Raw genomic sequence first — 14,111 nt, forward strand, 5'->3', positions numbered from 1 at the left:
ATAGGGTCGAATATCACTAAAACTAACCGTAATCTTAATGTATTCTTCGAGTAACTGTCACGCATTTTAAGAAAACGGGCTGATAAAGCCTTCTTTTACGCCCATAATGACAGAAAGCCGCGTTGATAAGCCGTAACTCAATTGTGTTTAATATGGTAATCATATAAGCGTCTTACTGCATATTTAGTAACAGTATTATCAAACATCGAACAGCCCTTTTATATTTTACGTTTTCGGAAACGACGTCTTTTGCAAAGTAGTAACACGCGCGAGGTGCAGCACTGTTTTAGTGCCAATAATAATGACATAATTATTCTTGAAGCTGTTATTCACAAATGGGTCGGATGTCATTTGGGCGTCGATTTTAATTCTACTTATTTCTAATGGTACAGTGATGATAATACTGTTTTTGTTTTATGAAGTGTAGTAATTGTGAATATTTGTCGTTATTTTCTTAATAAATAGATCTTGATTTTATCAGGCACGTACTTCAGTAAACAATTAAGATAAAGATTGTCTGTTGTTGACGTATTAATAATTTGGTATTTATTCAATCATTAATATTAAGTAGCAATTCTACTGGTAGTTCTAGAAGCACAAATGTCAAACTAGCCGTAACATGTAGTTTAAGAAGAGAATTTATTATAGTTGTGATAATTCCTTTAGTATTATTATATGAAAAGTCAATTCGTTTATAATCGCAGCTAAATGTCAAGTACCTTGGAACCCCGGAAGTTCCCTCGCTCGCGTACCGGGGCTTCGGTCGGTAGGAGGTGGCATGGCGTATCAACAATTCCTTTTCGCATATTCTGGAAACACTTCCGGAAATGAAGAAAACAGCTGCCCGCCGTCGGCTGTGGACAAAGGGAAGTGCTGAGTTTGCGATTGCGAAATGCGACTAGAGGCGACGTCATCGAGTCATGCATGCACACCGACGCCTAAGAATTGTCCAAGCAAGTGGTGGATGAACACAAGTGCCGACACGCATGAGACCAACACAGGGAATGGTAATCAATATGTTTCAAGATGCAGAAGGGTTTTGCACATGTATTCCGTTTGGATGCGTTTCATATCGTTATTAAAAGGAAGGCGTGAACTATATTTTGTTTAGTGAGTGCTTTATTGAGCATTTTGTTCCATATCTTTATCAATCGTATTTCGCATCATCATTTCAACTAAATGTATTTTAGCTATTTTCAAAAGGATATGTATTATGTATGACGTTTGCATTAAAAACAAAACTTGAGTTAACTAAGAAGATTAAGATCGATATTATTTACTTTACACGAACCAGATGCACTTCCGATCAGCGGCGACACGTACCGAAAGTGCAACGACATGTGCATGTTGTCGTGCCACGATGGCTACACGCTACGCACCACAACTGATGAGACTGGCTGTCAGACGTGCGCATGCGTGGATTCAGAGCCGTGTAGAATTATCGCTTGATGTGTGGTAGTGTTGGTGATGATGATGGTGGGGGTGATGTTTTTATTTGAGCGGGTAGTGTTTGTGGAAGTGATGATGCTGACGAAGAATAGAAGAAGGATGAGAATAGTTATGATTTTTATGATGGTGCCGATTTATTATGATGTAGGTGGTGGTGCTACTGCTTCTGAGGCTGCTTCTAATGATGATGATAAGGTTGTTTATAACCATGGTGCTCATGATGTTGATGATGATTATGAAGATATTATGATGATGATGATGATGATGATGTGTCAGTTGATGATGGTAGCGACTGGGATGCTATTGTATTTGATGATTATGATCATGATGTCGGTTCCGATAATGATGATGATTATTATGATGATGATGATGATGATGATGATGATGATGATGATGATGATGATGATGATGATGATGATAATGATGATAATAATGATGATGATGATGATGATGATGATGATGATGATGATGATGATGATGATGATGATGATGATGATGATGATGATGATGATGGTGATGCTGATGGTGATGGTGATGATGATGATGATGATGATGATGATGATGATGATGATGATGATGATGATGATGATGATGATGATTATGATGATGATGATATTGATGATGATGCATTACATGTTTAAGCATTTTCACTTTAGAGAAAAAGTATTAACTCTCCACGAAAATAATTCTAGGATCTTCGCAACATTCCGCGTCACAGCAAAATTTGGAACAAACCACAAAAGAACCAACCACTACAACATCCGGTATGAGCTCTTCAAGCGGCAACGGGCTCTCATCATCCGGGAGCGGTGACGGCGCAAGTGCTGGAAGAGACTCTTGTGGATCTGGTTCAGGAACCGGAAGCAGTGGCGGGGGTTGTGATCCCTGAAATGCAGCGTTCGGTTTGAGACAGTGACGGGAGCGCTTCAGGTGGCGGGATGGACGCATGAGGAGCTATTAACGTCGTTAGCGGGCGTCTTCTAGTTGTTTCGGGCCGATGTGTCCGGGAAGCGGAGGTTCTGTTATTTCGTTTTTTCATTTAACCTCATCAACAAATTATGAGGCTCGTTCTTGTAAAACGGAGTTTAATGCATAAATGATGTTAAAAGGAGTTCGCGCATGCTAATCAGGGACGACAGTTTCCGCTTTTAAGGAATTAACTGTTTAAAAGAAGTATCTTCTAGACGAAATTACCAGTCTTGGCGGGAAGTGTCGTCCCTGTCTTGGCGGGAAATGTCGTCCCTGTCTTGGCGGGAAGTGTCGTTCCTTATAAGCCTATGCGGACTGCACATACTGATTTGAGACGTTTATAAAGCATATGTATTAAACCCAATATTCAAAGAACGCGGCTAATATAGTGTCCATCTTTTGGTCGAGGGGTTCCGAGTTGTATCACCGCTTTCATAATTTCCACCCATAAAGAAATGGGTTAGCATTCAACTAATGTAATAGTGTCTTAATGCGGCAAATTTTAAAATACACTAATACGGTGTTTAAATAAAAAGACAAATAACATATGACCCCGTTGATGGTATCCTTATCAAAAACCTCAATATGCGTAGATGACATGTTGTACTTCATGTTATGGTATAACACATAGATGACATTTTGTACTTCATGTTATGGTAAAACACATAGACAACTCCCTTGTCTCTATTTCAATTAAAGTTTTGACCTGTTTATTTTCACGCCCACACTGAATGGGTAACATGATAAATTGCACATGTCCTTCCATCCGACCACCCGTGGTTAACCGATTGAATAACATTAATGTGTAAATGAATGTAAAGAAAGGCCTTATGTGTGCGACGACTTTTTGAAGAATAATCTCCATTAGTTTTTTGTAATATGTATATTAAAGCGGGACTGTACGATTTTTATATGTGTTAAATTGTAATAAATTGATAAAAAATATGCTACAATAACACAAAATAGTCAAGAAAAAAATTATACATTGAAGACCAATTTCATAAAATGCAGCAAAGACAGATTAGCGCCCCGAGCCGATTGTGACGAAGATATTTCGTACATATGTTCCTACAATAACCGAAGCATTCGTCTTTTTTATTACATTCAAAAAAAGAATACCTACAAACAAATCATTGATATATATGTATGCTCATTTGTTAATTTTTCTATGTTAATACTTTGTTGTGATGTGTCTGATGTGATTTATTTGAAAGATTAATTTTTGAAAGATTGATTTTTGTATCACATTTTGCATATTTTGTATTATCATAATCATCATCGTCATCATTATCATCGTCGTCGTTGTCTTCGTCGTCGTCGACGTCGTCGGAATTGATAAGGAAGTTATTATAACATTTAACTGTATAGTTCATTTTCTTTTTTCCCTTGTATGTTCGTATGCATGTTTCAAAATATATACTTGTGTTTTGTTACTGAAGACCACATTGTAAAAAGAAATTATTTCTTAATGTGAATTCTTCATGAAATAAAGTTATTATTATTATTATTAGTTAGTGTTTGTGTGTCGTATGAATAGATATCGTTTCCGGAAATTAACATGATCCGTAAAAATAAATTTAGATTCACATCGTACATGCATTATATGCATGCTGTCGAATTCGACTATAATACAGACATTTTCGATTTCAGAATAAAATATCTGGCTTATTTCGCATTTTTCGACACACGTTCTTCTTAACTTTTATTTTAATTTATATCGAAATATATGTCTTATGTGTTTTTTACACATTTTATATAAATTCACAAAGATTTGACAAAATCGGGCAGTCCCGCTTTAAGAATCACAAAACACGCACATTTAATGAATACGTACATTATATATGCACTATTTTAAGAAAATATTACGCATCCGCAAATCGACGTTATAAAACCTTGAGTTAATCTCTTAAACTTCTATATTGCATGACCTATATATGTTTAATTGAACATGTATTTCACTAGTATAATGACTTAAACTGTGTCTATGCAGTGGCCTTATGTGGGGAAATTGATGAATTGAGGTCATTTTCGAGCGTGCGATGCCTACGAAGTGAGTTCGGATCATAAATTTCGCTTGTATCGTTCGTCCGTCCCGCTTCTTGGGCGGAAAATAAATTGAAACGTGATATAGGGGTCCAAATCATTCTTCATGCTATGAAAGAAGGAGCTGGATGGAGTTGCATGGAAGAATGACTCTTAATGGATAAATCCGATTTTTTAAAATGTCGCCAGGATAATGAAGATGTTTTTTCCATATTTTACAACAAATTTTGTTTTAAGATGCCACATGGCGCGTATTTACACGAGCACTGCATTTCTTCATTACAGGCGGCAGTAACCCGATGTTTCCGGTAGTCAGTGGAAGCGGTAATGGCGGCTGCACGGGCCCGTTCTGTATGGGCGCTGGAAATGGCGGCAGTGGAGTAGCCAGAAGTGGCGGTGGGATGATAGGCGGACCCAGGGGAGTGAGAGGTAAATATTGGCGTCCGTTCCTGTTGTTATTGCTGGCCGGATACGAAATTTGCCTTAGGTTGTCAAACTTTGACGTCATCGAGCCACGCATTGCAGCTGGGAGAGGCATCACCGGGGAACTAATATACACATGTCCGGTTTGCTCTTCGGATAGAGGGATGTCCTCTGGTTTTTCCGGATCTCCGCCCAACAGCACACCAAAATTACATATACAGTGACAATAACTTAATTGCTGTAAATTGCTGCTTTAATTCAGTATTCAACCAAACGTCCTTGTTTGTAGAAAATAAATGCAGTCACGGACGCGTAAGGACCTTATACACTTTGAAATGCAAATTAACTCATAAATTAACATTGGGACATTGATCCACAAACATCAACTTGATCTCCTTCACAATGCGAGTGTTTGTCGTTTCAGTTGTTGTTAAACATTTTCATATTTTTTTTGTTATACTGGCACATTTTCCGTTTTATTGTTACAAAATTTTTCACATACAAAATTGATTCAACACAGTTCAAAAATACGAATCAACGAAAAAAGTAATACAAAATTGATTCAGAACAGTTCAAAAACACGAATCAATGAAAAAGTAAATGTAAAAAAAATAAAAAATAATAATTGTCAAAAGTGTAATGTGTAAAAAGTATGATTTCTGAAAAGTGTAATTTGTAAAATGCATGATTTCTGAAACGTATAATCTGTGACTACTACTACTACTACTACTTCTTCTACTACTACTACTACTACTACTACTACTACTACTACTAGCTACTACTACTACTACTACTACTACTACTACTACTACTACTACTACTACTACTACTTCTACTTCTACTACTACTACTTCTACTACTACTACTACTACTACAACGACTACTACTGCTACTACTTCTACTACTACTACTACTACTACTTCTAACTACTACTACTTCTACTTCTACTACTTACTACTACTACTACTACTACTACTACTACTACTACTACTACTTACTACTTCTACTCTACTACTACTACTACTACTTCTACTACTACTACTACTACTACAACTACTACTACTGCTACTACTACTACTACTACTACTACTACTACTACTACTTACTACTACTTCTAACTACTGACTACTACTATCTACTACTACTACTACTACTACTACTACTACTACTACTACTTACTACTTACTACTACTATACTACTACTACTACTACTACTACTACTACTACTACCTACTACTACTACTACTACTACTACTACTACTACTACTACTACTACTACTCTACTACTGACTACTACTACTTACTACTACTACTACTACTACTACTACTACTACTACTACTACGACTACTACTACTACTACTACTACTACTACTACTACTACTACTACTACTACTATCACTATTTTTCAATCTTACAACTGACGCATACTTTACAATTCAGAGATTCATTTTAAGGAATAGAAGGTTATAGTTGTTCGAAAATACCGTATGTATTGAAATACAACACGCCATTTATTCTTTGTATATGTTAATTAAGTGAATAACAAATTGTGAGTCAAAGGCTGATATTTGCCTAGGTAGCTTATTTAGGTCCTTATTTTTATCACAAAATCTCTTTTTAAATCATCGTATAACGAAAGTAAGGCGCCTTACCCCTGCGTGGGGTTACAGTGATTATACATACTTCAATATTAAAATGAGTCACATAATTTTCTCTGAAATTACATGACCCCGTGGTTTTACAAGCTGAGCTGTTTATTTTCTGCCAATCGAAGGTTATGCTATTAGTTTTGAAATTTAAATCCTATCTTTCTTGTGAAATTTGACAATGTTCATATTAAAGGGATCTTTTCACGCTTTGGTAAATTGACAAAATTGAAAAAAGTTGTTTCAGATTCGCAAATTTTCGTTTTAGTTATGATATTTGTGAGGAAACAGTAATACTGAACATTTACCATGGTCTAATATAGCCATTATATGCATCTTTTGACGATTTTAAAACCTAAAAATTATAAAGCGTTGCAACGAACGCGAAACGATTGAATAATTTGGAGAGTTCTGTTTTTGTCGTTAAATTTTGTGAAACTACGAAGATTGCTTATATAAGGTATAAAATACGTCAAAGATATGTACTCGGCGGAATAGCTAGAGCGTTTTTACTTTAGGACTCTGGCAGGACTCCAGGGGTCACTAGTTCGAAACCTGGTCCGGGCAGTGTTTTTTTCCTTTTTTTAATTTTATTCTTGATTTTTTACTGGAGCTTTTACGATCCAATGTTTACATTTATCGATATAAAGCATTTAATTAATAAGTTGAAAAATGCCAAAATCTGTGAAAAGGCCCCTTTAATACACTTCGAAACAACCTGCATGTGCATAGTGTTCATTGTTCAGGTTACAACAACAAGTGCGTGGCACCGGAGTGCTCGGTAAAAGTTGGACAAAGTCTGTCGCCTGAATTTGATGTATTCCCGAGAGTTTTGTCGCGTTTGGGCGGATTTGGGCGATTACTTCTAAAAAAGACCAACACTCGTGTGTTTGTGTTTAATCCGAAATATATCTTGACCATTAGACACTTGACAGCAAATTGTTGGTGGTCTCTTTATTTTCTTTATATTTTGAACTCATCGCAACCACTCGTACCCAACATCCTGTAAACCCGCCTCATCCTGCAAATGCGCTAATTTTAGAATTATGAAATACACGCAACTATGTTTTTGTAAATGTATACATTAATATTTATCACACATTGATTCGTTTTACTGGCTCTGTTTTGAAAATTTACTTAATGTTGTTAATATCTTGTTTTTGTGATTTTCAGGATTTAACCGACCCTAAAGCAAAACGGTTATGATTCAGAACAAGTGTTTGGAGTGTAGTGAATTGCATAGCCAGGCCAGCCAAGTTTTATTCACTGTTCAGCATCCCCATGATGTTTTATAAACTCGCATGTAAGAATTCAAAAGTCGTTAATATACTGTTATTAAACAGTTTTACCATGTATACTTCTAATAGTTGTACATTTTTAACATATTTATTTCGAACAGTAGGGTAATGTAACCCATAACCCTTTGTAAGACCCGTCCCTTCTTGCATTTGTGATTTTTTTTTCTATATGTCATCACGTTTCTTGGTGGTTTAATTTTAATTTTAATTATTGATATGAAATCAACATTTAACTTATATGTAATATAATTATCTGTTGAAATGTATAGTATTACCTCATTGTACCCAAAAACGAATATAATGATGAAACGATACACCAATGCTTTTGTTGTTTTTAAAAAAAGAAAATAAACGAACAGAAACGACGTGTTATGAAAAAAGATTAAATAGAGGATATTTGTTCATGTCAGTGTAAGATCGTTTGTTATTTCACGAGAGATCATATACAATATATTTTTTTAAGAATGGCGTAGCCATAAGTGAAAATATTATTGTTCTATGATCACGAGTTAATGTTTCTTTTATGCCCCCTTTTCAAGAAAATAGCCAACAGCTGTTTCCCTTTCTCTGAAAAGTTACCCTTTCTCCCGTGGCATGCATCAATACATTTCAAAACACAAAATGACGTCATTAGTGTGACGAAATGACTTTAAAGCATGTGAACAAAATTATGAAATAATTACTATTTTATAACATGCGATACAAAAATAGACTCCAAACACGTATACTGTACCTATACTGACTTTATCTTTATTAAATTATATGTATATTTATCCTGATTATCGATTATTGTCCGATACAGTATACTTGCAATTTGACATGTGGCCCTTAATTAACACCACGGAAAGGGACATTATACTTTTCAAGGAAAATGACAGAATTATATTTCCGTTGTGTTCGACCCTTTCCGTATCTTTTTATTGTTTAACCAGAAAAACCTTCGCACATTCATCAATAAATCATGAAGTTGGTGAAAATGTTCAGTATGAACATAGATCTAATTTAATATGATTTTTTTCTATTTCAATATTCGTTACATTTTTGTAATAGTTTATTATAAAACCCAATCGGGAATCCTCGGACAATTCCACCATACCGGCGATGTGTAGCACACTGTCCGAAGTGTTCAGATTGTTATAAAACCCATACGTTCAATAAAAGCTCTTTCCGCGGATATGAGCCTTTTTCGTTTTTCAGTCATAACCCTAACATATATGAAGGGAACAAATTTTGCCTCTAATTGTGTAGATCTACATTTATGATTATATTCGGCAACTGATATTGTTAGGCACAGTTATTTTCAATGATTTGTTTTCAATACAATTTTTGATTAATCGCAACTAGACATAGCAACGACGCTGTTACTGACTTGGAGAAAGGACTTTGTTAAAAAAATAACATTTTGGTTCCAAATGCGGAGGAACGAATTGTTAAAAACGCTATTTTCACGACTACATAAAACATTGACACAGTAAACATCGCGGGAATATTTCGTTTGTTTATTTCCGAGGAACGAACACAAAACTCCATTCTGCGTGAAATGCTCGGTAAGGCCTTCAAATAATTAATTGATATTGTTTGTTTACGATATATTTCCTAATAGGCCATTACCTTTTACCACAGCACGACACTATGATAATTCGTGCCACTACCAGTTCGTGCCTCTGATATTTGTGTAGGGAGGCATTGGACGTTTCGTCCCACTGATAATATATAGACTGATAGGTGTGAATAATACCGTATTGATGTGAATCATAACGGGACGTATATTTAGTATTTACTGTTAATTACAACCGTATTTTAATGATTAATATGATAAGGCCAAAAAAAAAATAGTCTTGGTTCAGGGAACATGGCCAGAAAAATGTAGGAGGGTAGGTAGGTTTTTTCTTTTTTTTTTTTTTTTTTTTTTTTACCAGTCGATTGATTTCAGGGTGAAAAAGGGTCAGTTAATGCACCCATGATTGTTTAAACACTGACCAAATGATTAATATTGCACATGTGGTATTTAGTCGTTGTATATTATTCAATATTCCTAGCTCTTTATGCACTTCTTCAGGGCTAGCGCTGGCCCAAAATTTCTTTTAGCCAACCATTTTTTCTTTGTCTGTCTGTGATAGTGTGACCTTCATATTAAAAAGTGAACAAGCCATCTTTATGAGTCTCTGGTGTTTGGGGTGTGACCTTCAGAATTTTTTTCATCATGAGACCTGACCTAGTCTCCGACAGGTGCTCAAGAGTCTGAATAGTGGCTGTCAAAAGGAGGGTAACCTCAGAATAGCACAAGTCTTTCTTCTGGTACATTTTTTGATAAAATGGCAATGGGTTTGAGCGCATCGCACAGGAAGTGAGCAGTGTACATAAATTTGAATGTTGCTATTGGTTTGTACAGGCTAAGGGCGTCACAGTACATTGATTTTGATTCATTATCAAAGCGAAGCCAATTGTTGTCAAGTTTCCATGACTCTTTGAATGTTCTAGTGTTTTGTGTTTTAATTATTTTTTTTTTGTTATGACTCTTTTTCGTCCAACAACGCTTTAAGGTTAAAGACGCCATGTAAGCGACTTTAGAGACAAAGTGGTTACTTCCATTTTTATAGTAGTGTAGATGAAGGACTCTTCCTATGTGTTAAAAATTTGAAATGTTAATTAAAATTAAACCGCGCGTGTTTTTCACATTTTTATTTGATTCAAATACGCTGCTGTCAGTTAGCATAGTGTGCGAGTAAAACAAACAAATTAATTAATTATCATCTTTTCATTTCGATCGGAAATTGGCAGAAAGTTGTAACATCATCGACATAGAACTAATGATTTAATTATCACTTTTAAATTCAGATCAATAGACAGCTTGGAAATAATTAAAATATTGTCACGCTTCTTTTCATTTTTAATCTATAATAATACGACATTTGCGACCGGCCGCTATTTTGTTTGCAGACGACAATATTAACTGTGTATTCAAAGTACACAGTGTCTGCGCATGAATGACCGAATATTACTCCATAGCTCCACCCATTTTTACATTTCATGTAACAACGTCATTTCATGTGTAAGCGAGCTCAATGTTGATTGGCCAGCTAGCATGCGCACTTCAATAACAATAAGGTCAAGCGATGTCTCGTATACACGTGCAGACCGGTTATTGTTCACTGTTCAAATTGCGAACACTTTCATTGAAACAAAGAGAAAAATATAGAAAACCAATCCAGGTTTAATTGGTGGCTGTTTTCAATGAAATTTTACGAGATTTTAGCATTTTCTTCATCAGATTTTTTTCCATGGACCAAAAAAATCGTTAGGGTCGGGGGCAAAAAATAGGGTCGGTCGGGTTCCCTGAACCAAGACTATTTTTTTTTTTGGCCTAATACAGGGAATAATCTACATGCACGTCCCGCGTCTATGGTGCACAAATATCGAAATAGACGCATAGTTTTGAAATATGTGCGACTCGGACGCATTTCTAAAACGAATCATTTAACGCATACGCGAATCACAATAAGTAAGGCCTAACAAAAAAATAAGTTTGTTTCCACTGACATGGCCCAAAAATTTAGGGTAGGTAGGTAGGCAAATAATTTTATTTTTAAAAATATTTTTTTTTAGAAAATTTCGTACATGGTGCATCTTCTTCTCTTTTTTTTGTGTATAACTGTATGTACAATAAATTTGATGATGTATGTAATGCAATATGGCTTTATTTAAATGCTTTAATGAAATAAAAACTTGCTGTTCATTAATTTTGCATTTGTTGCTTTCCTTATTTCCGAGTTTAATGTTGACTTCTGGCAGCGGCTTTAATAGTCCATTTTATTACCAATAAAAGGCATTACTAAAGTCGCAGTAAGCTTGACCCTCAGTGTCTATAGGGATTCAGTGTTGTTATACTTTCCGTTCCTTTGGAATCATGGAGTATATACTATATTATTTATAATTTATAATAAATTAAATAGCCCAAAAGCCATGCTTGGGGGACGCGAGTGGTGTCGCATGTAACATTATCACCATGAACAGACCCAATCAAACTGGGTGTGCTATTATATTTCTTAGATGCAGTGTATGCTTCCAAAGGACCACATTTTCAGATTATATTATGTACTGGTGTCGTGAGGTCTATCAACCAGGGCTAGCGCTGTCCCAAAATTTCTTTGAGCCGACCAGGTTTTTGTTTTTCGCTGTGCGAAAACTGGTTTTGAAATAATTATATATACATTTACTATCAACTTGTTTATATTCTTTTAATGACAACAAGGGCATATCACATATCATAATGTAACATACATTTTTCAATATACAAATAATTAGTATGGTACTTGTCAAAGTACAAACATAAGTTATTTTATAGATGAACATTTAATAGGGGTGTCGATTGTTCCAAATTTGAAATCCTGAAAATTAGGCCGGGGGTCTTGGAACCGCAGCCGCAGGAATCCAACAGGAATAAAGGGCAGATCCACCAACCCATCCAGAGCCTTTACTAATTGTTCTTTTTTATAGTCTTTCCAATTGTATTTTCAGGTGAATACAATTTAAAATATTATAAACCACTTAGTCCGTATCACCGCATGTGCATTGGTCATTCTATTTCTTCTATAAAGAACTTCGAAAATAAATTATAATCGACGAAAAATAATGTATCCGAAAACGACAGTCCGAAAAATTGTACGCGTTTGCCACATTAATTAAAATGAGCATATCGTTTGACTGCAGACATTGCAAAACCTAGCAAATATACAATATGGTTGCCATATTGCTTTACAATAGCATTTTTATGGGTAAAAACAACTTAATTATCACCTTTTAATTTCAAACGATAATCGGCAAAAAGGTGTAACATCGTCGAAATAGAACTAATTATTTAGTTATCATCCTTTAATTCAGATCGATAGTCGGGAGACAGGTGTTAAGTAATCAGCTTATAAATAATTTATTTATTGGTACGCTTCTTTTGATTTGCTAATCTTTAAATACGACGTTTGCCATCGGCCGCTATATTGTTGGCAGACGACAAGATCAACTGACTGTGTATTCCAAGTGTACAGTGTCTGCGCATGAATGACCCAATATCATGTGTGAGCAAACTCATTGCTGATTTGGCCAGCTACCATGTGCGCTTTAATAACAATAAAAATGATATGCGGATAACGTAGACAAGTTTGACAATTTTATTGACCGTCGCCGAAAAATACGCGGTCCGATTTTTTTCGAATTTTGGGCTCAAAAAAGATTAGGACCGGCGGCAAAAAATTAGGTAGGGTCGGGCCACCGGAAACAAACAATTATTTTTGTTACGCCTAAGAACCATCTTGGGTATGAGTCAAAAGTGTAGCGATGAACGCTGAGTTTAACCGAATTCTCCACTTTCCAATAGACCATAAGACCGTTGTAGACTGGTGACTTCCGGTTTCAACGTAATTCGGATATTCCGTTACTGCCGCTGTAAAAGCAAATTGTCAATCCATCGTTTCTGGTAAGAAAATCAACTATCATTTAAAATAATATTGGAAATAATCGTTGGATGTGTTTGATAACTATTTTTAATATGTATAATATTGATTTTGATGTGTTGTTAGCTGTATGAATAACTTTTTTGAATACACAATAATCGATGTTTATGGTGGGTGGGGTAAAGTATATTAATGTTGATTTATTGAATAATAGAACTGTGTGGAGAATTTAACCACTATAACCACTATAGCAATACAGCTGTAAAACAATACATTAATACGTATCTGATGATTTTTTTATTACATTTAACATTATTGGTTATAATATATTGTATGGTAAACAACAGTTGACATATACATGTAGCTACTGGAAATCAAATGTAATTATTGTCACTGTGCAGCTTAACATGTTTTTTCTATTTACTTAAGGACACTTGTGTAGTAAAATTATTATACCAAATATTAAAATTCATATTACTAAACTATTATACTTAATTTTTTTTTATATAATATATTGTCTATTTTAAGATATCGGATGCCACATGGACCATGGTAGTGTGCAAACTACTATTACACCTAAGAAGATTCAACATATCAGACAGACATTTTCTTGCGCACCACAACATACATTGTAGAACAGCAAATTTACATTAACTTCCAAGAGATGCGTAGCCTAGAAAACATCTTTTGCTGGACATAATTTTATATGATGTGATATGCAAGCTTAGAATGGCTGCTTTTCCTTCCAAAGCTTAGTTTGCAAGGCTGCTCAGCATATTTTGTTTGAGGTACTTGCTCATATTCTCAATTTGTTTGTATACACGTGTTCATCTAT

At 35.1% G+C, this 14,111-nt stretch overlaps 1 long non-coding RNA gene across 1 annotated transcript; it reads left to right on the forward strand.

Annotated features, from left to right (window-relative positions):
* The first annotated feature begins 2,230 nt into the window (after positions 1-2,230).
* Positions 2,231-8,010, forward strand: LOC127881575 (uncharacterized). The gene is made up of 3 exons (XR_008050157.1): positions 2,231-2,465; positions 4,747-4,890; positions 7,705-8,010. It is a non-coding gene; the product is annotated as an uncharacterized LOC127881575 (long non-coding RNA).
* The last annotated feature ends 6,101 nt before the right edge of the window (positions 8,011-14,111 follow it).

The sequence above is a fragment of the Dreissena polymorpha genome, chromosome 1 (assembly GCF_020536995.1).
Source record: "Dreissena polymorpha isolate Duluth1 chromosome 1, UMN_Dpol_1.0, whole genome shotgun sequence".
NCBI classification, from domain to species: domain Eukaryota; kingdom Metazoa; phylum Mollusca; class Bivalvia; order Myida; family Dreissenidae; genus Dreissena; species Dreissena polymorpha.